Genomic DNA, 22046 nt, shown 5'->3' with positions numbered 1-22046 from the left:
TTCTTCACTTTAATGGTACCTTTTTATTGCTTCCTGCAAAGCAGGCGATGCATTGAGCTTGCATCCATGGTAATTCAAATTATCTCAGTTATCTTTTTCCATCCAACCGAGGTGTATGTGCAGGTGCACCCCCAAAAGTGAACTTTAGGTTGTTAACAGGGAAGTTGGCAGATCAGAGTGGACTCTCATCACATTATTTTCCAGGGCTGATCTTTAAAGAAGTATAAAATGTTCACCATTTTGTGTTTTCCTGAACCATTAATCACTTGAAGCTCAGGTGGCAGATTCTGGGAAAATATTATTATATCCCTACTCAGTCTCTATATTCTCACTGATATTGTCTCCTGTCCAGGTTTAGACCTCATATGGTTGAACAGCTGTTTCTCATGTTCTGACAATCTGAAATAAATGTAGTCTCTAACACACCCGAAACCAACGATGCCTTGCTGAAGAGCATTTGAGATGTTTAAAGCTTATGTGGAAAATTAGCAGAGACCAATGTTGTCAACAGGAGCATGGTTTCCTTTGGTTCTCTCGGTAGTCAATAGTGAGAACAAGACTTCCCCTGGAGGCAATTTCAGATAGGGTAGGAGCCCAGCTGAGGCCCTCAGGGTTGCCTGTTTGGGACATCTATCTGTCCTGGCAATAAAAGGAACCTATACAGCTGAGGTCCTTCATCAAAGCTGGCCTTGGTGAACAGCCACTGTCCAACAGCAAAGCAGGGAGCGAGAAGGCAGGGACACCTCTGATAACACACTTTTTGTTCTGGTGTGTTTCTGGGAAGTTACTTTTATAACAAATTCTGTGTGGTTTCTAAGCACACTAAAAGGTCGCCCTTAATGCTGAAATTTTCTTGGCCTTGGGAAAAATCATGGAGTTAAGACCTGTGCATATTGTAAGAATAGTCACCAAGGATAGCTTTTTTGTCACTCACTTGGTACTGTATACTCATTCATTTAGCCCAACTGTTAAAGTCAATTTAGCAAAGCACTTAAACATATCTTATGTGTAGCCGGAGGGTATAAAATGGTGGGATAGCTTTTCCTTTGCTCCCCTGGGGAAGGAACAAGGCTGTCTGACCCTGGTCCTCTCATTTTGTCCATAAACATCTACAGAGCCGTATGACTGAATGATCTGTTATGTCAGGTCAGGTGGAGATAATGTAATTGAAACAGCACGACCATATGTACATGTGTATACACATATGATAAACATTTTGAAATGTGGGAGTCCCCTTATGGTGCATAATCCTGTGAGAATCCAGCACTGCAGGCATGACACACCACATCCTATGATTCAGGAACACTTTGCACACTGGCTCATACAGACAAATGTGCCAAACATGTCCTTAAAAATTCCTCATCTATGTACCATATTGTTCTGAACACAGTGGAATACTCCTGTTATTCTTGGGCTTTCCCACAGATGCAAGGACTGAGACGTAAGGCCTGGAGCCTATAAATACATGCTTTCATACCTTATCACTGCTTCTTTTATTTACATGGAAAAAATACAAGAAAAAAGGCTGTTTTCCTGAGGCAGCCAGAGTACTTGGACAGGAGCATTGTTACGGAATTGTATAAATCTTAATCTTTTTTTTCCTTAGATTTTTAAGTTCAGCGTAGGCCTTCTCCCATACTGTAGGCTTTGTGATAACAGCTCCAGTTCAGGAGGGGAAAAATGTCATATTGGGAAAATGTGTAGACAGATCCGTCAGATAACAAATAACTGAGTAGAAAGTGAATTGAGAGTGACAGCAGCAGCTCACTGGAGATAACAAGCAAAAAAGACAGGAAGCCAGTGAGACATGACAAAGAGAGTAAATGAAATTAATCTTCTTCCTGCTGACAACAAATTTCAGGCCAGCCACAGCCACCCAGCTTTGCATTACCCACAATTATATTCTGGGTAAGTATATTTCCAAATTAACAGGAACTTTCTGTAGGCTTCAATTGAGTAGATTTGTGATATACAGGAATAAAAGCAATTTTTTTTAGGTGGGCTTGTAAATTTATTTTCTATAAAGCATTAAGCTCTTGTCATACATGGTATTTTACTATCAGATGTCACTGACATCAGAAATGAAAAGCATTTGTTGAAAAGTCACAGAGCAGTCACAAAACATCAAAGCAAGAATAACAGTGTGCAGCTTTTCAATGGCAAAGATTCCCTTTCTCTTCTACTAAACATTTTTGATTTAAGTCTCTTGGCTTAATGTGAGATAAGTGTCTCAGCTAAAACTGCATTGCATTTCCCTTGAGAGATTTCTGTGAGTGGTCACTTTTGCAGAGTGGTAAGCAAACACAAATCAGAACTAAATGTCTTTTAAGTAAGGCATGATCTTACATTTCTTTACACTGTCATGACCACAACTGATAGAGAGAATCAGAGTCCAGAAGCATAGCGCAGGATGGAAAACTCTGACTCTAAATTAGACATGCACTGATTGAATCTAAACTATGAATAACTGGAAACAATCCCATTTGCTCTGACAGGAATAATTGCTTTTATTCGTGCTCTTCCTCTGCTGACTTTGCCTGGTATTTCCCTATCAGTCATTTTTTCCAAAGAGATAATGTAAAGAATGCAGTACTTATTACTATAATGTATACTGCTCCTCTTTATAAATGAATATGTTGAATTTCAAACAAAAATATTTTTAAATGAGATCTGACAGACATAATATATCAAGCTTATTTTCCTCTTTATATACGGAACTAAATTTCGAGCCAGTTATATGAATAATCTTAACTGTATTGACCAACACAACTTAATCCAAATGAGAATCTGACCCATTCTATCTATTCAGCACAGCCATCACTAATAAGCTAGTAATCTAATGAAAAAAGTCTTTCATGGTAATTTTGAACCCCTGGTTGCTTTCCACATTTACTTGCTTTTGGAGAGTTATTTTCTCTTCTCTTTTCATTTCATTTTATTAATTTTTGTCACTAACATATAGGTATTAACCACTGCTTTCTTCACACAAGAAACATTACTATCTTTTAAAAGTGTGCTTTTTAAAGTGCTATTGCTTTCATATAAAAAAAGTTTGTAAAAATTAGCTATTTAAAATATAAGAGACACAGAGGTCTGAAGTTTCACCAGGCACCCCTTTCTGTGTGCTCATGTGTGAAAATGGACATACACTTGCATTTGTGAAATAAAGAACCATTTATTGTTGATGTCAATGGATACCTTTACAAAAGGTTAGACAAACATCTGCTAAGATTGCCATAGGTATAAGCAGATCAAGCCTTGAGGCAGGTAGACGGACTAGATGACCTTTCTAAGTACCTCCTTATCCTTATTTTATGATTCTGCAAAACATAGGAGCATTGTAGAAGCACAGGTTTCATATGATAGGACAACATCATCTTACCCCACTTGGACCACTGCATTTGAATTATTTCATTAATCCATTCAATGATGGAGCTGTTGTCAGAAATACATTGACTGCAAATTCCACAGAAAACTAGGAAAACACTGAGACAAACTGACATCTGAAAAGCATGATGTTTCGTTTCTCTCAGTAAGCATTAAAAGAAGTGGAGCTGTATGAGCTGTATGAGCACATGTGATTACAGAATAAGGATTTAGAAATTAGGTGGAGATATAAAAAAAAAAGGGGGGGGGGTTGGATATAAAAGTAATTTTCATGCTCCAGAAGACTAATGTGAAAACACTATCATGTGTATGAATTCTAAAACTAGATGAAAGTCTTAAAAAGACGTGTTTTAACAACAATCACTTTCTAGAGAGCCACACATAAAGGTTAACAGTAGTCTATCTTGTGACTATCTGTTCCAGTTGGAAAGCAAAAAATTAAACATCTGAGAACACAATCCCCAATCTGACTAGGAAACGTAAAACATATGTTGGAGACCTGAGGTCAGGTTCAGATCTGGCACACCTACTCACATTATGTGTGTAGTTGGCCAACCCCTCATCAGAACTGTGAGACGTGTTGCAGCCAAAGCATTGTAGTGGGTAGTGATTACGTGTAATAGATGTTACATAGGTTACACAATGATTTGAGGAATTCGTCTTCCTAGACAAGATGCAGAAAAATAGGAAAAAAATGCCAGATGTTTAAATATTTCTCTTTTTGGTAGAGGCATATATAACAACTTCAAAAGAACAGCATGTTTTAAAACAAAGACACACTAATTTTTTTTTTTAAGTTAGGACAGATATTTCAATTCTCTCTTAACACCAGACATCTGAAATGACTGTAACTGAGTCATGCCTTTTTACACCATGTGAAAAACAAAGTGCTGTGTATCTCCTAATTGTTCAACAGATTTTTCAACAAGGATTTTCCATTTGATGCTAAGACATCCTTCCAGTCCTACTTAAACTGTCAAAATGGACTGAAATCATCTACAAATGATATATGAAAAGAAGAATGGAATATTTCAAATAAATAGGAAAGTTTTTAAATATGTGTGGAACACTTTACATAGTTATAGATACTATCCAGCATACAGATGCAATGAGAAACTGTTTCTATGATTCTGCAAAATTTGATCTAGGAATTTTTTCCCGTATCTCCATGTATTGTTTTATTTTATTTTCAGTTCAGACCATAGCCAAGCAGGTCAGTAAGTGAATAAAAAAAAAGAGAGAGAGAGGGAGGAAAAAGGGAGGAAAGTTACTAAACTTACTTTTCATCTCTAGAAACTTCTGTATGGCAACAGTTCAATAATTGGCCAAAGGTTCAAAATATTTAGTATTTTTTATCAGTATCCTGATTTCTTCTGTAAAATAAGATGAGGAAAAGTTTAAACTTAGTAGTCACTTTTATTACATTACACTTGAATTATTTGATAAGGGAATATTGTTGTCTTTATTTTACCTATCACCTGAGGAAAAATGTCTGTAAGGAAGAATGTGATGATATATGTGAGCAAAGTCTTCAGGAAGTCTCTCAAACATATTTTATGTCACTGAATCTTTAATTTTTTTACACTTCTAAGTTAGTTGAAGGCCAGGTAAATTTAAAGGTAGCCAGAGAGCTTTTTATTAACTTTTCAAGAAGGTTTGTGTTTATATAAGATATTGAATCCTCACCATATTCTCTTGATAACATAATAATAATAAAGTACAAGGGAAGACATGCAGCACTGGCTTTTCTCAGGTGTAGGTAGGACAAATATATCTGAAAATCCATGAAAATCCATAGTTCGAAAATACTTTCACATGGAAATTTCAACAGGAGTGGTATTTCACGAGTTTAAAATATCCATCTTGGTGGTACTATGTCTTCCAGTCCTGGGTTTTGTTCCAGTACAAATGCAAATGATCTCTTATCCGCACTGATAAGCCCAAATTGCCTTTGTGAGGTTAGTGTGGAGGGCTCTACCATTGCTGAATCCTCCCCAGCTGTGGTGTTCATTGGTCTATTTGCTGGTCCCCCCCTACAAGATAAGCAATTTTGATGATGATGGTGACTACAGCTCAATTTCTTCTATTGCATCAGTCCCAAAAATTGCTTCAGTTGAAAATCCAAATGCCATTCTAGCCTGCCAGGTTGTAGCCCTGTGAGGCAAAGAAGAGCCTTTTACTCCAGAGCTTGGTTACTACTTAGCATGCAGGAGTCTTACTCCCTGATGTTGTTTTTGCTGGGAGAAATGACTGCCTTCTTGGCAGCCGGGCCAGCTCTGGCAGACTGTGTCTGCAGGGGAAGCTTTGCTTACAGAAAATCCTGCCCTGGACTGCCCATCAAAGCCATGGAGGAACCAGGGCAGCCTCAGCTCCTCTCTTGGTAGTCAGGATTAGCTGCAGTGAGCCCATAGAAGGACTCATAGAAATATATTTTAGTGCTTGGGATAACAAAGGCAGCTACAGATGAGTTAAATAATCTGTGAGCAGAGCCCAGATGTAAACTTTTTTCAATTCTAAACATATTCTGTGCCAAGTATTCTAGCTTGACCACCCCATAGCTGTCTGAAGCAAATGGAGCTCATTTTTCTCTTCCTTCTTTCTGTTTTTTTTTTAAACAACAGATGGCAAAGCTGTTCATAGACTCCGTTTAGACTAACGTATGCTGTATTGTAAATAATCATGAACTGAACTTTCAGTCTGACCATTCCCCAGCCCTCAAATATTTTTATGCAACATATGATAAAGTGGTTTTCAGAAAAAGTTCATATGTTTCTTTTGTTATATTGTCTAATTGTTGGCATTAATTGTGTCAGGTGGATGAAGAGTCTGCCAAACTCCAGGAAGCCAAAGAGCATGAGGCCTTAAGAGCTTTCACTATTTCTGTTTTGTTGCAGAGTAAATATCTGTGCTGGAAAGTGCAGATTCTGATATTGCTTTTAGGGTCTAGTGTCTCAACAGCAATGTATTATAGTTTTCAAGATCTGACATAATATGCTTTGGTGATTTATTACTTTGAAGTGTGGTGACATAACATGACAGCTATGTATATAAAATGATAATAAGTTGATCTTCTACATTTTCTGTTTCTGTGTGACTTTGGAACTTGAACAGGGATAGCTCATCCTGATGTTTCTCCATTTTTCTTATTGTACAAAATGGCAAGATACTATCTGTTCAGGAAAATTGCAGGTGCCTGCATGATGAAAATTATCTTATATACTTACGTTTAAACAAATTAATTTGAGTGTTACAATGTCAACAGCTGCAAATATATTTATTCTTTTGAAATAGCAAAGGTATTTTCCAAATATGGTGAGATTCCACATTAGAATATGAACTCCACAGCTTGAAGATATTTCTAAAGGCTTTTCTATTAATAGTCCATTGGAAATATTGATATATTTAATTCTCTACAGGTTTCCATTCTTTTATCACAAAATGATAAAAACAAAGCCAAGTTCTATCTAAAGATAACCAAGCAAAGAAAGATCAAGTAACTGGTGTTTGATAAGACCTGGATGACGACTAGTTTATAGCATCTGTCATACTGGGAGAGAGGAAGGGGAGACACAGCACCGAACTTTTGCTGTATCATGTGAGAAAACTGTATTTATAGTACTCTGAATGGTACTCGTAGAAGGGTAATAGTTTGCTTAATCCTTTCTTCACTCTCTCCTACATAGACCAACCTGCAAAGCAAAAAGATAAAAAAAAAATTCATATGCCACTCACTGATTTTATTTTCCAATCACAATGTAAATGATTAACAGTCCTTTCCTTTTCCTGATAAATTCTAGTGTGGGATTTCAGTTATAAGGCTTCTAGATGCATTATAGCTTGTGGTAGACACATTAATCAAGTCTAAGTTGCATCACGTGTGTTTTTCCATAAGAAATCCAGTGTTCTGGACCTCCCATGATCCATAACAGACAATGCACGTCCAAGTTTCCCTCTAGCTCCTATACCCATGTCTCTTTCCCTAGAGACCAACACATTGTTGAGATTAGGAAGAAATGTGGATTTCCAAAGTCTTGCCACACAGTGAGGTCAGGAGAAAGCTGACCGACCTGGGATGTGCGAAGTGCTCCTTAGTCCCACAGTTGAAATCTACTAGGTTAACATAATTATGTATGATAGTGCTCTGAACTCAGTAGCCTGCAAGACTCTTTCACAATCAGTGTTCACTTACATGTCAGTCTTTGTTCAAGTCATTTTATGATATTATCAAATGTACACAATTTAACACACACACAAACTACAAAAAATTCAGGTAAAACTGTTAACCTTTGACCTCATAGCCAAATAATTGGATTGTTTTAGTCTCAATATCCATATTCTTAATGATTGCTATACCAGAATGAACAAGATAAAAATAAGCTGATTAAATTAGCCATGTTTTATCAAAGCCCAATTGGCTTCAATTTTTCTCCTTGTGACTGTATTTTGGCCCCCATTTGCAGAACTTCTTCAGGAGAATTATGAGAGTTTTTGTTGATTTGGGGGGAGATCTGAATCCCATAGCCCAGGTTATGATGTCCTGGTTACAGTCAGAGTTCAGCTGACTTTTGGTTGCCTGAAGTGACTACCAATAAGCTGCAGCCTGTTGGATCTCTCCACGTTTTCTGAAATGTACTATACCTATTTTGTTCTAGTTTTCTGTTCTACAGTCATATACACTGCAAATTAGAAAGGAACTTTGCTCATCTCAAAGATTTCTAACTGCCAATGCTATTAGGCACTGAGCATTCCAACCCCAATTCATTGAACAACGTAAATACACGGGGGAGAAGAGCAGAGTTGCTCTTTACCAGATTTGCAAGAACCTCAATATAAGTATAGTTGTATCTGCATCTGCTGACACACTGTTACATACTGGTTTTTAAAAAATGGAATGAAGCTGCAAAAAATTTTCCCTGAACATTTCTGTACACAACTTTGACACAAGTCATACTTCAAGTCGACTTTGTATAAAGTTCTATAATATATATAAAATTGTGCAATCTATAGAAAAAGTAGTGTGATTTATATAAAAATACTAAAATGGTTTCTATGTACAAATAATTATAAAGAATAAAAACATGGAGTGAAAACTGCAAAGTACTGAAATATAGCTTTCTATACAACTATTTACTTTATTTTTCTGCTCAGTTTCTGAGAAGAAGAGTGAAGAGTAGATATCATAAAGAAAATTTTCTGACAAAATGGATAAGATTCATTTCTTTAAACTGCTTTTAACTTTGTAGTAGCAATACATGATTAAGTACTTACACAAGTTCTTTCACTCAAAGACAAAACATAGAAAGGCTTGTAAATAGAAATAACATCTTGTATAAGACTACTTAGCATAATAGAAAAAAATCAAATCTTTGGGTACATAAGTCCTTCTTGAGGTCATTTTCTGAGTTTGAAGTATGACTGGTGTCTCAAATCTTGTCAAAAGTTTTGATCTGTACTTGTTGATTAATGAAGTATAACACTTGCTGGTCTACCTACAAACTTTGTCCTACATATGTCCTAGCTGAACCAAAATATTATTCACACACTGAGTTTACAAGCACATGAAAAATGATTTTGTAAACATTGAGATTAGTCACTCTTTCTTATGAAGAAATATTTGGAACTGGGTAGAATTTTATGCAAGAATTTCTTTTCAGATGCTATGAGGATGTTTTCCACATGGTGAAGACTTCTCCTGTGCATTCAACGAGAGAGGGATGTAGTACATCATTTCTTCCAAAACCACAGAGATATTTAGGTACCTAGAGATGACAAGGAAGAAAGACATCCACATCATCATTCTATCACAATTCACATTTATCAAAGCTGATAATAATATAATTTCATGATCCCAGATAAATGGAATCTTTAAATTACACTGCCAAAAGTTTTGTATTACCTTGCATTCCTTCTTTAGGACAGGAATTTCCTTGTATTCTCATTTCTTAAGAACAAACAGTACAAGACATTTCTTTTCCATGGGGAGCTCTGATCAAGGGAAGAGGACGAACGAATGTTGATCCAGTCAGTCCTCACTCCTGATGTCCAAAATCTTTACTTAACTAATGGATAGCTGGAGCGTTTCTCACTTTCTCAGAAGCTCAGAGCTTCTGGTTGCTTTCCTGCCAAATGTGTAGTTTAGTCATGCTTTTTGACAATTTTTTATTATTTTTTTTTCCCATCCAAAGGGGCACATGTTGGTTGACCAAAACCAGCATGTCATTTTGAGGTAATTTTTTGAGAAGTGCAAAAAAAAAAGGCAATTTAATATACTTGGTCTCAGTAAATTGAAACTATCATTTGCTTTCAAATGTACTTAAAATGTTCTTAAAACTATAGCAACTGGAAAAAAATATCTATTCACTCATTTAACTATTTAAATTCACTGAAAATTTTAATACAAAAGAGACTCCAAATAATTTCTGATTCCAGCTTTTCCAGAACTTTTAGTTTTATTTCACCAGAAAAAATAGTTTCAAGTGGCTGCATCCAGAAGATCAAGGAGAAAAAATATCCAGTCCCAGAATTAATAATTCTGAAAATGATAGGAAAATACACTTTCTTTGCTGGGAGTGGTGGTTCCTTTGGACAGAATTTGGTTGGATAGACTCTCTTTGGAGAGTGTAATGTCACTACCTCCATGGACCTATTCTATTCACCATGTCTATCTCTTTTCAAAATTTTAAGACACTAAAAAGTAAGTGGAAGCAAGTACACTATAAATAATACTGTCTGGAGCTTTTCAACTACTACTTCTATTTTTCCACGTCTCTCGAGAAATGTGCAGAACCTTGTGATTCATATATGAAAAAAAAAGCCCTCTTCCTCTTCCCAATACTATCAAAACAGATGTTCTCGGGGTATTCCTAGTCAAATGTTTCAGGAATATGTTGCAAGAATGTAGGAGAAAAAATAAACATTGACATAAAAGGAGGAGGATTGGCATGCAGAACAGGGTGCATTTTACAGCTGCTAACCAACACTAAAATACTTTAAAGAACTAGAGCAACAAACAAACTTGAAATTCTTCATTTGTGGTAAGAGAAATACACAAGTCAAAGGTAAGCTGAATTTGCCTAAAGGTATCAAGCAGACCAGGGAATTTCACAGCAGAGCATCGCTGCTTCTGCTTCCTTTATACTTAGTTTTGCATTTGCATTCATTCAGAAGTTTTCTGTTTATCCATGATGGCTGGAAGCAAGGCAGACAAGAAGTTGAACTTGATTAAGCAGTGTGCCCATCTTGCAAAGAAGGTGGCCGGCTACTTATTGGCCTGCATTCACAGGAATTCAGCCAGCATGTCCAGGGAAGTAGCTATTTTGCACCATGTGACACCAGTGAGACCACATCCAGAGTACTGAGTTGTGTTTGGGAATCCCCAGTATGAGATTTGAAGATGGACATACTGGAGTGTGTATAGTGAAAGGCCACCAAGATGACCAGGGACATATAACATACAAATTCTGGTGAGATAAAAAGCCAAAATTTTTCACCATGAAGATGATCAAACACTGGTTGCTGCACCCTTGGAGATATTTAAAATTTAATTGTACAAGACTCTGAGCAAACCACTCCAACTAGACCTGCTTTTAGCAAGGAGTTGGACTAAGTGACTCAGAGGACTCCTGCAACTGAACTTATTCTATGGCTGTATGACTTTATCTCTGTAACAGAGCCTGTTATTATTTCTAAATAATAGAAATAATAGGGCAGCATTAATAAATAATAGCAGTGAAATAATAGTGAGGCAGCATAAAACCTTCAATATCTACACACATTTCAGCGCACATTCTGAAGTGGCTGACATTATGCTCAAGATATTCCTCCTGCCTCTCTCCCTCTCTTCTGTCTGTGGGCAGGAGGCAGTGGTCTCATAGCATTTGCTTCTCTTCCTGCACAGTAGTAAACAGAAGAAGTATGCTTAACATTCCTTCTCTGTCCGACATGGCTACTGAATGTAGCCAGCCTTGTACTGAATGTACTGAATGGCCAGCCTTGAGTTGTAACTTTGGTTGAAAATACCACGTAAATGGCTGATACAAGGACATTGACCTATACTGATTTCTATGCAGATGTGTCAATTTACTGGACTGTCTGTACTTCATGTTTACTTTTTCATCTAGTTTGTTTCATTTTCCTAGAGTAATATTGCCTAAAATTACTTACAGTATTTAAATTAGTGCTTTCTTATACACAAAAAAAAACTGGGTTACAAAAACAGAGATCTCTTTTTTTTCCTTCTCACTCAGTTATTCAGCAAATTACAAGTTATTTTAAGATATACTTAAACATAATATCAATAGTAAGTCAGATTCAAATCTAAGAACTGACTAAAATAGTCTGATGGTGAAACTTTTACTGAAATCCTAATGTGATGGGAGACATAATGGCATTCATATAATGTAATTTTAGCCATTTAAAGCTGGCTAATTTAAACTAATCTTTTGGTGGTCCCTACAGTCAATAGGAAATCATAAGCACCCCTAGAGAAAAATCATTCCTGTAATAGATATACAGTTTAGGATGGGATTAATCACCACCCTCTAAAATCTCCCACCTTTTGCACTAACTTTAGGTAGAGTCTAGATAATCTGATTTAATCTAGATACCTACGTCTTGTTATACTGCAGGAAAATGAGATTATTTCCATGCACTGGCTGGAACACCCCATTCAGAGTCATTGAATACAATTTCCTGATGCTTCAGACAGCTGTTATAAATTCTGTAGGAAGAAAATCACACCCTATTTTAAAGGCTGGTGACCTGCACCTAAAAAAAGCCTACTGGGAAAGTGTTCAAGAATCTCTGATGGAAAGGTAGGAACCCTGTTTCAGGTCTCTCAGGATCTTGAATTTCTTTTCCCATTTATCCCTTTTCTTTTTGTAGTAACATTATCTTTTAGTTCAGAAAGTTCTTTCCACTCATAAAATGTACCCTGCTGTATTTATATAGAGCAGCGGCACCTGCAGTTTTCCCAAACAGAACAATCCAAGCTGTTTTAGTCCATTGAAACTCTCTAACATTTTTCCTTTCCCAAGTAGTAGACCAGCCTTGCAGCTATTCTGGTTGGAATATGTCTTTCATGGCTTCTGGCTGTCAGAAGCTGTACTTAGATGCCTCAACCTTTCTACGAAAAAAAGAGACAAAAAAATACAACAACAAGTATTGGTTTTTACATTTCTTTAAACCACAGATAGTAATGTTTGGATAAGGGTGTAATTTCTGTTTGCTCACAGTTGCAAGCTCATGACCTTGATGAGCAGAAAGATGTAGTTTTCCAATGCACAGAGTTGATGTGCAAGGGAAGAAAAGAAGCCCTAGATCTTCTTAGATGGTACTGATGGTAGGACCGAAGTCACTTACCAGCACACTGTAGGGAGGAAGGAAGTGCGTAATAAATTATTTGAAGAGTTTCTGAAAATTATGAAAAACGGTAGCCCAGTTGTCTTGGTTGATCAACACAGTTTAAAATAAAGCATGCCCTGTTCATCTTAGACAGAACAAAAACAATAAAACAGTGTTTGCTCAGATTATTGTACTTTTCTTCAACTTTCAGAAACAGGATTTGGTAAGAAATCTTTTTTGCGAAGCTTTATTTATTTTTATTTCTCCTTTTAGTTCTTTTTTATTCCCTAGTATAACAAGTGTCTTCTCTGTACTTGGCAACATTATTGAAAAAAATTTATAAAAGTTGTGCTTCATACTTTTCTGACAACATTTTAGGAAGGGCTGGTGATTTTCCTTCCCCTTGGAGAGTGTATTTTCTCATAGTAACCTATGAGGAAGAATAGCCTAAAAGCTTAGGAGTGGTTAAACACCTTTGTCTCCTGTCCTTATGAGTTTACTCACTGAGCTGAGCCGGTGTATCATCTATAACTGCTATCAGTTTGACAGTTCATTACTTTATCCTGCAGGATGCCCAACAGGCCAGTTCTCCCTGCTTATGTCTGAAGGCTTTCCCAATAGGCTAGTGCTAGTCTCAAGACTAGACACTCCAAAGCTAACTTTAGGTAAACTTAAACTAACTTAAGGTTTGAAGGAACCCTAACAGGTTGCATGCTCTGTTAGAAAAGTTTTAGACAGTTCAGAACCGTCTTTTATTTTCTTAAAATCACTGAAAGTATGTAAATAAATACATAAACAGTTGGCTCCAGGTGTTCTTCACAAACACATTCTTGCCGAAGCTGGTCATAAGTAACACCCAAAGGAGAACAAGTTTTCATAGATTTTCCAGTCTGAAGAAGCTGCTGGGAATGAGAAAGGGGATAAGAGCGATTGCTTAACTGAAGACAAAGGAAATGAAAGACTAAGTCCAGAAAGGCATCATGAGGTTATGCAAATGAATATTTCAGAATGGCACTATGTAAAACTCTGAGGTGCTTTTCATCCTATATACATAAGCACACACAACTACATAGCACCTTCCTTCCCCTGATGAGATGCTAGAATCACCTACATTCCTGTCCCTACCACATTAAGCATGGCTGCAGAGAAATACAAGTGCTATGACTATAAATATAATGGCATATAATCAGTGCTAGAAGTTGTTGCTATGCCTTTTTAATGAACATAATTGAGGTTCAATAACAATGTTTTTGTAAGTGGTGATTCATGTCAAAATGCATTAGCTTTAATACAGTTGCTCATTGTTTTGCTATCCAATAAGAATGTTATGAAGCTGTGATACATTTACTAGGTCTAGCAAAATAAAATAAATCATAATGGAGCAAATTGGTGCACACACACTACAGAAGTAGTAATAAATATTTACAGCTGAGAAAGGTAATACATGCCTTGAGCAGAATGATAGTAAAAGTATATTATAAAGCTAGTATATGGTGAAATAGTAGTCCACAATATGAAAAAAAAAAAAAAAAGAGAGTGCAAGGGTTACAGGAATCTTAATGAGGTAGTAGTCTGTACAGAACTAGGAGTCAGTACCACAGACAAAGAAGAAACTAAACCTCAGCCTTTTTAGAACTGAGACTGAAAAAGCAACTGCAATTGCTTTTGAAAACTGCAGGCAAATAATTCTTTACATTTGAGACAGGAATTATATACGGAAGCAGTGAGTTGTATGTCTCTTTTGTTGCACATATTCAAGAATGAAATATTCATATTACAGCTAGCTGCCAGAATTATTAAGTGATTTTGTGTCTACCCTAAAGTAGGAAATGCAGACTGTCAGTTGCTTAGCTTGACCAAACTAAACTTGAGATAGGAAGACTGTTGATCCCATGAAATATAAGTGAAATAAACTTTAGGTGGTGAAAAAAAACAAAAACAAAAACAAAAACAAAAAAAACCAAACCCCAAACCTCCCCACACTTAAAAATAATGTCATCAATATTTCATTATAACAATTCTATAAAAAAAGACAAAAGTAAAAGAAAAAGGTATACAAGGTGTATAACGTAGCTGAGGTTGGAAATCAGAGAAATTATAGAATTTGACTAATTTACAGCAGGGATCATATTAAATGGTTTGCAAGAGGTGAGGACTGGATTCAGTGAGTGGAGAGATTTCTTTTAATTCTACATCCCTAAACTAAAATAAATAATTAAAAAATTGGAAACTATATATACACCAAGTAAATGGGGAAAATGGTTTTCAAGAACAAAAAAAAAGAAATAATAATGCAGTAGCAGGCTTTTCCTCATCTCCTGGACCAGGGATAACAGGACCACTACGTATAAGAGGTTTGTGAATGCCTACAGCATATGCTCATTTTCATTGCTTTTTTCTTTAGTTTATTCATCTTTATTGTAGTACTGCAGGTCAGTAAGATGGGCATTGATGTTCTGTAAATATGGAAGAACCATGCACTCCAACAAAAAGAACAAAAGAACTGTATTAATTACACAGTTCCACGTTTCTGACAATAAAAGCAAAGCAGAGATCCTGCAAACTGGCAAGAGGAGCTTTGGCTTTTGAAAAAGCTTCAAAGCTTCAGAGGCAGAAGAAAGGAAACTGTGAGAAGTGAAAACCCCTTCCCTACATTTCCTATAAGGTCTGAGAACCACTTTAAGAACCCACAGTGTATTTAAAAATAGGTGTTTAGCATTCAGGTACTGACCTATGACACACTGTGTGCCTCAGTCCCTCTTGAATCGAGGACAGGGGACAGGGAAGGACAGGGAGTGGGAAGGACAGGGAGCAGCAAAGTACATGAGCCCTACAAACCCTACAGTGTTGGCAGCTGTGCACTGACAGAAGTCCTATTCATAAAATTTTCGCAGACGTGGCTTGCGCTCTTTATACAGGGAAAGCACTTTTATACTAATATAATGATATATAAATTGTACAATTGTGTTTTTATCAAGTGGGTACACAGTCATTATGTTTACAGTTCTTGGGTCAAAGGAGTCCAACAGAAGTTGGGCAATTTTATGTTCAGCATAGACTATATGCTGTTATTATCAGCATTTCTGAAGATCATAAATAAATTATGGTACAGGTATGTTGTATGCTGCATCTATGCCTAATCTTGTGGAAACACAGCACAGCTTTCATACGTTTGGAAATACAAATTGGCTTTCTTTCTCTTTTTTCACTGAGTCATGAAAGCCAAGAGTTACCAAATATATATGGTAACTCAGGTATTGCAAGTCTCCAGTTTCTGTAGAATGACATAAATTAAAAGAATTCAAAGCTCATAATAATTTCCCAATAGATCTATTTCAGTGCAGCACAAAAGCCCCAAAATGGTGAGCTGTTAATGACTAACACAAGCTAATTGCTATTTGTATACTTCAAGGTAGTTGAAGGGCAAGTAATTCAGTTGCTGTAATAGCAAAAGTAAGTCATTAACTCATGGAAAGATCTCAGCTAACTTGGAGACTAAAGAAATAACCATAAAAGTACTTTATTTTGCAAGGCAAAAGTGGACGTATTTGGTTTTAATGGGTTTTGTTAATTAAAGAGGTAGACAAATTGACTATGGAAATATAGTTCCTAATGTTCATAGAAACTTCCCAAATCTCTGATGCTCCTGAAAAGCCCTGTGTTTTTACTGAATAGATGTGAAAGGAGCAGTCTGTGATAGAGGTCTGAGCAACCGTTCTTGAAGAATGAGAAACAAGAACAAGCTGCTTATTATTAGAAATCTCTACAATACTGCAGAGCTTTGTTTTCCCATAGTGTAATAACGTGTACTATGTAAAAAGCCCTTAAGATATATAAATATAATTTTTCTCTAATTCTGTCAATAATTGTAGTCAACCAGTTCTTCACATACTCCTCTGGTCTACAGTCATAGTCAGTGCTCTCTGAGTGAAATACTGTTTTATCCCCAGCTGACTTTCAGAAGAGGTCAAAATACTGTTACCCTCCAGGAAGATGTTGGAGTGCTCTTATTAAAGCTGTAAACTGAGGCTCAAAGATCTCATTAAAAAATAAAACAAAATGTATCCAACATGGCAAGAAAGAGTAACATAAATATTTAATTATGTTCTTTGCTTGTATTATATTAATGACCCCAAGAAGTATCAGAGCTCTATTTTGGCTAAATGCTATGCAAACTTACAGAAACTGTCTGTGACACAGACAGTTGTTAACAGTAATTACAGCAGCAAGTCCAGCATTGAAGAAGGAAACAGTGGGAATGGAAAAGAGTCTTTAAAACAGATAATGGCATGTGTGCTAAGGGTATATCTCTGTAAACTCATCAAAAACTAGTTCAAAAAGGTACCACTGATACATATGCAAGAAGAGAGATACTCTGTTTGTCAAGCACCAGCCCTTCCCAGTGGCGTGTCCTGTTCCCCTGATCCTTTCTGTGAGCAGTGCACTAGCTACATGGCCTGCAGTCCTGGCGTCTAACCTCAGCATCTCTCCAGACCTGACTCACTGCGGTGCTACAATTTTTAGATTTCTTTCATGTGCTTAGCTTCTAATGAGAACAAACAGCCTCCCATAAAACTGAGTCTCCGTATTTCTTCAAAGCTCAGTGTTACAGTGGTTCTGTATCATGTTGATGGCACATTTTACAAAGTTATCCCTATTGTAACTATTTTTTGGGTGTTCTGCTGTGTACTTTACAAAGACATATCCTTCATATCCTTGTTTAATTTAGTGTTTGCTTTTGAAAACAGTTAATTAAACCAGTAGAAATATTTTTTTTCAGAGTACATAAGGCTTATTTTAGTTTGGTTTAGGTAAATTAAGAGGAAATTTGAGCTAAATGAAGCAAAACAAAAGAAGAAAGAAACAAAAGCAAATCTTCCTCTATATGCTAAATTTCTGCCAGCATAGCTAAGTAAATTTGGTCCATTAAAAATCACAACACTAGCAACATTGCAATCCTAGTTGAATAATAGTAACATAGATACAGCAACAAAAATACCCTTTACTGTATAGTTTATTTCTTTCAGGTACAAACTCTGACAAATTGTGAAGATGATATAAACAGAAAGTAATTTCCAAAATGAAAATTGGAATAAATGGAAAGCTCAGAAAATCTTATGGTACAAGTTTTCTGTGTGGATTCTTTCTGCCATAGTTAAGCTCCCAAAAATGGATTCGAAAAAAATGTCAGGGCACGAACAGACCTTCTGAAATCTTGCTGTGCTTGTGATAGCAACCACTTTCAGTCCTCTCCCTCTCAGAAGAGAGAGGTTACCAGCCTCCCATTTACCAATAGGTTGATGAACTAGATTTAGTTAACCAGGATTAATTAACCAGGATTTAGTGAGCAAGAAGTCTCAAACACAAAACAAACCAGGAAACTTTTTCCCCCCTGATTAAATGATGATACCCACTGTTGCAGACTGTTGTATATACCAGAGGTATAAACAGTTTTGAAAAGTGGTTATTATGGTGGATGGATTAACATTAAACAACATAGCTTGGTTACAATAACCAGTGCAGGAAGCCTGAGAAGTGTGGGCAGCTAGAAACCACGAGGCTGTCCCAGAAACAACCCCTACAGTCACACTCCATTTCTTATGTGTCAGTAGCCGGTGCTATAGAGCGTTGGCTACAGTGGTCTTTGATAGCAGTGAGTATCATCGCTCTTATGCTAAATGAGAGGTCTGCAAGCCCAGTCTGTTGGGCTGCAGGCACTCAGGAAACGGCTCCACCAGCAGATCTGAGGTGAGCAGGGGACGGGTGACAAATCAGCCAGGGGTGAAGGGACAGACACTTAACACCACTGTTGGCAGAGCACATCATCCTCACTACCCTGCAAAAAGTTTGTGTTTAAATAAAGCCAGGACGCTGCAGCCCTTCAGAAGATGTATTCGTCTAAGAGTGCTTCAAGTCCATTTCCACATCATGATTTCCAAATAAGTATTCCCTCTGCTCCATATAGCTTCTGTCCTTCATCCTGTCCTAGGAGACTTGCTTTGCCATGATGATTTCCCTGACAGGAGGTGTCAACCTGCATCCAGATCTGCTCTGGTTTTGAAGACTCAGGCCAATATACGCATCTGTGAATACACTTAAAGGTATATGCCTAAAGGCATGTCTATATATTATAATGTTCTTCCATAATATAAATATATTCTATATATCTTTGTTTAAGATTGTATTGATCTCCAAGTTTTCTTTTGCTATATATGAAAAACAATACTCATTTGTTAAACATGATCTGTTAAAAACAGATCTTAAGCAATTACATTCTGAGGGAAGAGAGCTTCTGCAATAGTTTTTAATAAGATGAAAAATGAGAGATTTTATAAGTTAGGTGGTCCATATGTTGATGATTGACCAGTGTTTGTTTTTGAAGTATTCAGTAAATTTAAAGTATTGAGTAAATTATTTGGGGATTTTCATTTTCTTCTATGATATTTGAGATTTATTAAAAGGTTAAAAAGAGAAGAACCATTGTCAGCTTTCTGAAATAGGAGCAAAAGCAGTATCGAGAACTAGATTCTTACCCATAGTCATGGGAAATATTCTCACTGACATTTTAAACTCTGACTTGGGCCCTTCAAGAGACTTTGGATGAAAGGAACAGTTCCATTAGATGATAAAAAAATATAAATATGGGCAGAGTTGACATGAGTTAGTGCAGCAAAAGCTCGCAAATTTGTTTATCATGTTAATTTTCATACCAACAAAAGAAAGTTGTAAAACTCTACTTGCAGTTTCCTAGAATAGTTAGTAGTGAAGGGAGATCCCAACAGTTTGGCTTTGAAAGTTTGTGATATTTGATACAGGTAAAAATATCAAAGGAACAGCTGTAATTTACGTGCATGAAAGTTATTATGGGTGTCTTGCAGACTTGTCATTTTCAAGCTTCTAGAAGCCAAAGAAAGTAATAAGATTACAGTCTCAGTTACATTGGAGAATGCTTCATAATGTCCACCAACATAGCATGTGTAGACCTACTCTTTGTTCCTGTTTCTTTATTTTCTATTGTTTTTCCTATCTATTGTATAATACACATGATACAGTAGGGCAGCAATAGGCTAAATAGAGTGTGGGACACAGAAGAAGGGAAAGGAACTCATAAACTAACCGCATTTCTTAGTCATCACAAACGCTATCAAGTGTATTTCCATGGGCCATATATGAATATCACTACATGAGTCTCATCTTAGGTGACATTGTTTGCTTTGCAGATCCTAAAGATATACTGATAGCTAAAATCAGGAAGTTCAGTTCCATGAGTGAAGAGGATTTTCCATAAAGATGTTATGTGTTCAGAGGCGAGATACATGAGATAAGCCATAAGTTCTGATGGCATTTCTATCTGTTGCTTTCACTGCTCCTGCACAAGATTTATTTCCCCAAAGTTTTTTTTTTTTCTCTCTATAGAAAAAGATAATCACAGTATTATTATAACGTGGACTTAGTAAAGCATATGGGAAGTGTAAAACATTGTGTACGTATGTTGGCATATCAATCATCAGGGAAATATCACTGACCAGTTATACTCCCTCATATGCTTAGATTGAGTGTTGAGAGTAATAATCTTCCAGTTCACGTCTCTGCTTGGTCCATTGCAATGTTTGCCATGTTTCCACAAAAAAAACCAACAAACCACACACCACCAAAACCGAAAATTAAGAAAGGGAACCTTATTTTTTTCACAGAGTACTATAGTCCAGTTTTCAGCTGTGATTTAGTTTAGTGAATTATGTTAGCCAGAGATCCACCACTCGTGCCAGCAACAATGTTTGTTGTTAGCGATTGTCTTCCCTCTGAGCCACTTGGGGAATACTGCCACATCAGCTTTCTATTTTTTTATATTTTGCTACTACTCACTAGCATAGAAATTATCAAATAAAATCTGGTTAAAAACACCATAAGTTCAAACTTCCCATTTGGACATTTTGCTGTTGCTCAAATACCACTTCTAGACTAATTTCCATTTTCCTTCTCACAGTTAAGCCCATTTTTCTTGAGTACCTTGAGTGCTACGGAAGCTTTGAACTCTGGAAGAGTTCCAACCAAATAGGGTTAATAAATAATCTACTTTGCTTGATTTATAAGGCCAGATCGCCTTTTTGCACATACCAGTTGTACACTTGTACAGCCATATTAACATAAAGTGATTTCTTTCTGTGAAATGAATGATTTCCCCTCCTCCCAATTAAAAGAAAGAAAAAGAAGAGGAAGAATTATATGTACTCTTTCCCTCCTTTATTTTTTTTATTTTTATAAGAGCAAACTTATGACATTTTGTGACGAAGAAATTAAGAACAGATAAGGAATGTAGTTCCTCATTTGTGATAGGTAGTGATTCTATGAAGTAAGATGGTAGTTGTAAATGATACAATTCAACAAAATTTGGAGAGGGTGCACTCATTTCAAATTAAACATACAAATATCCACTAGCATATGCTTTGTAGGTGGGAGTGTAATGATTTTCAGTGTGTTTCTCTTTAATATGATTGAGGCCATATTTCGGTAATTATTAGCAGCTTGGTTCACAACAGCTCAAAGACCATGTGCTCCTTTCTATGTCTTCTCTGTGTACTCAACAACTTTTCTGCCTCAGTCTTCACTGGCAATCTCTCTTCCCACACCTCTTGAGCGGATGGACCACAAGACAGGGACTCAAGGAGCCAATTCCTTCCCACTGTAAGAGCAGATCGTGAGGATCTGCTGTGTTGAGGAACACGAACATTCATAAATCTATGGGACCTGATAAGATGCACCCCAAAGTCCTGAGGGAACTGGTTGATGTAATTGCCAAACCACTCTCCATGAGATATGAAAAAGTCATGGCAGTCAGGTGAAGCCCTCGGTGACTCGAAAAAGGTTAACATTGCACCCATTTTTAAAAAGGGTAGAAAAGAGGACCCTGGGAACTACTCACCTGTCAGACTCACCTCTGGGCCTGGGAAGATCATGGAACAGATCCTCCTAGAAGCTATGCTAAGGCACATGGAGGACAGGGAGGTAATTTGAGATAGCCAGCATGGCTTCACCAAGGGCAATTAGGAAGAAATTCTTTACTGTGTGGGTGGTGAGACACTCGAACAGGTTGTACAGAGAAGTTGTGGGTGCCCCATCCCTGGAACTGTTCAAGACCAGGCTGGATGGGGCTTTGAGTAACCTGGTCTAGTGAGAGGTGTCCCTGCCCATGGAAGGGTGGTTGAACTTGATGATCTTTAAGGTCGCTTCCAACCCAAACCATTCTATGACTTCATGATTCTATGATCCTATGATAATATTTTCAATGACATAGTGGGATCAAGTGCACCCTCAGC

The sequence above is a fragment of the Calidris pugnax genome, unplaced genomic scaffold (genome assembly GCF_001431845.1).
Source record: "Calidris pugnax isolate Ruff unplaced genomic scaffold, ASM143184v1 scaffold44, whole genome shotgun sequence".
Classification (NCBI taxonomy): domain Eukaryota; kingdom Metazoa; phylum Chordata; class Aves; order Charadriiformes; family Scolopacidae; genus Calidris; species Calidris pugnax.
Note: the sequence above shows the minus strand (reverse complement) of the source record.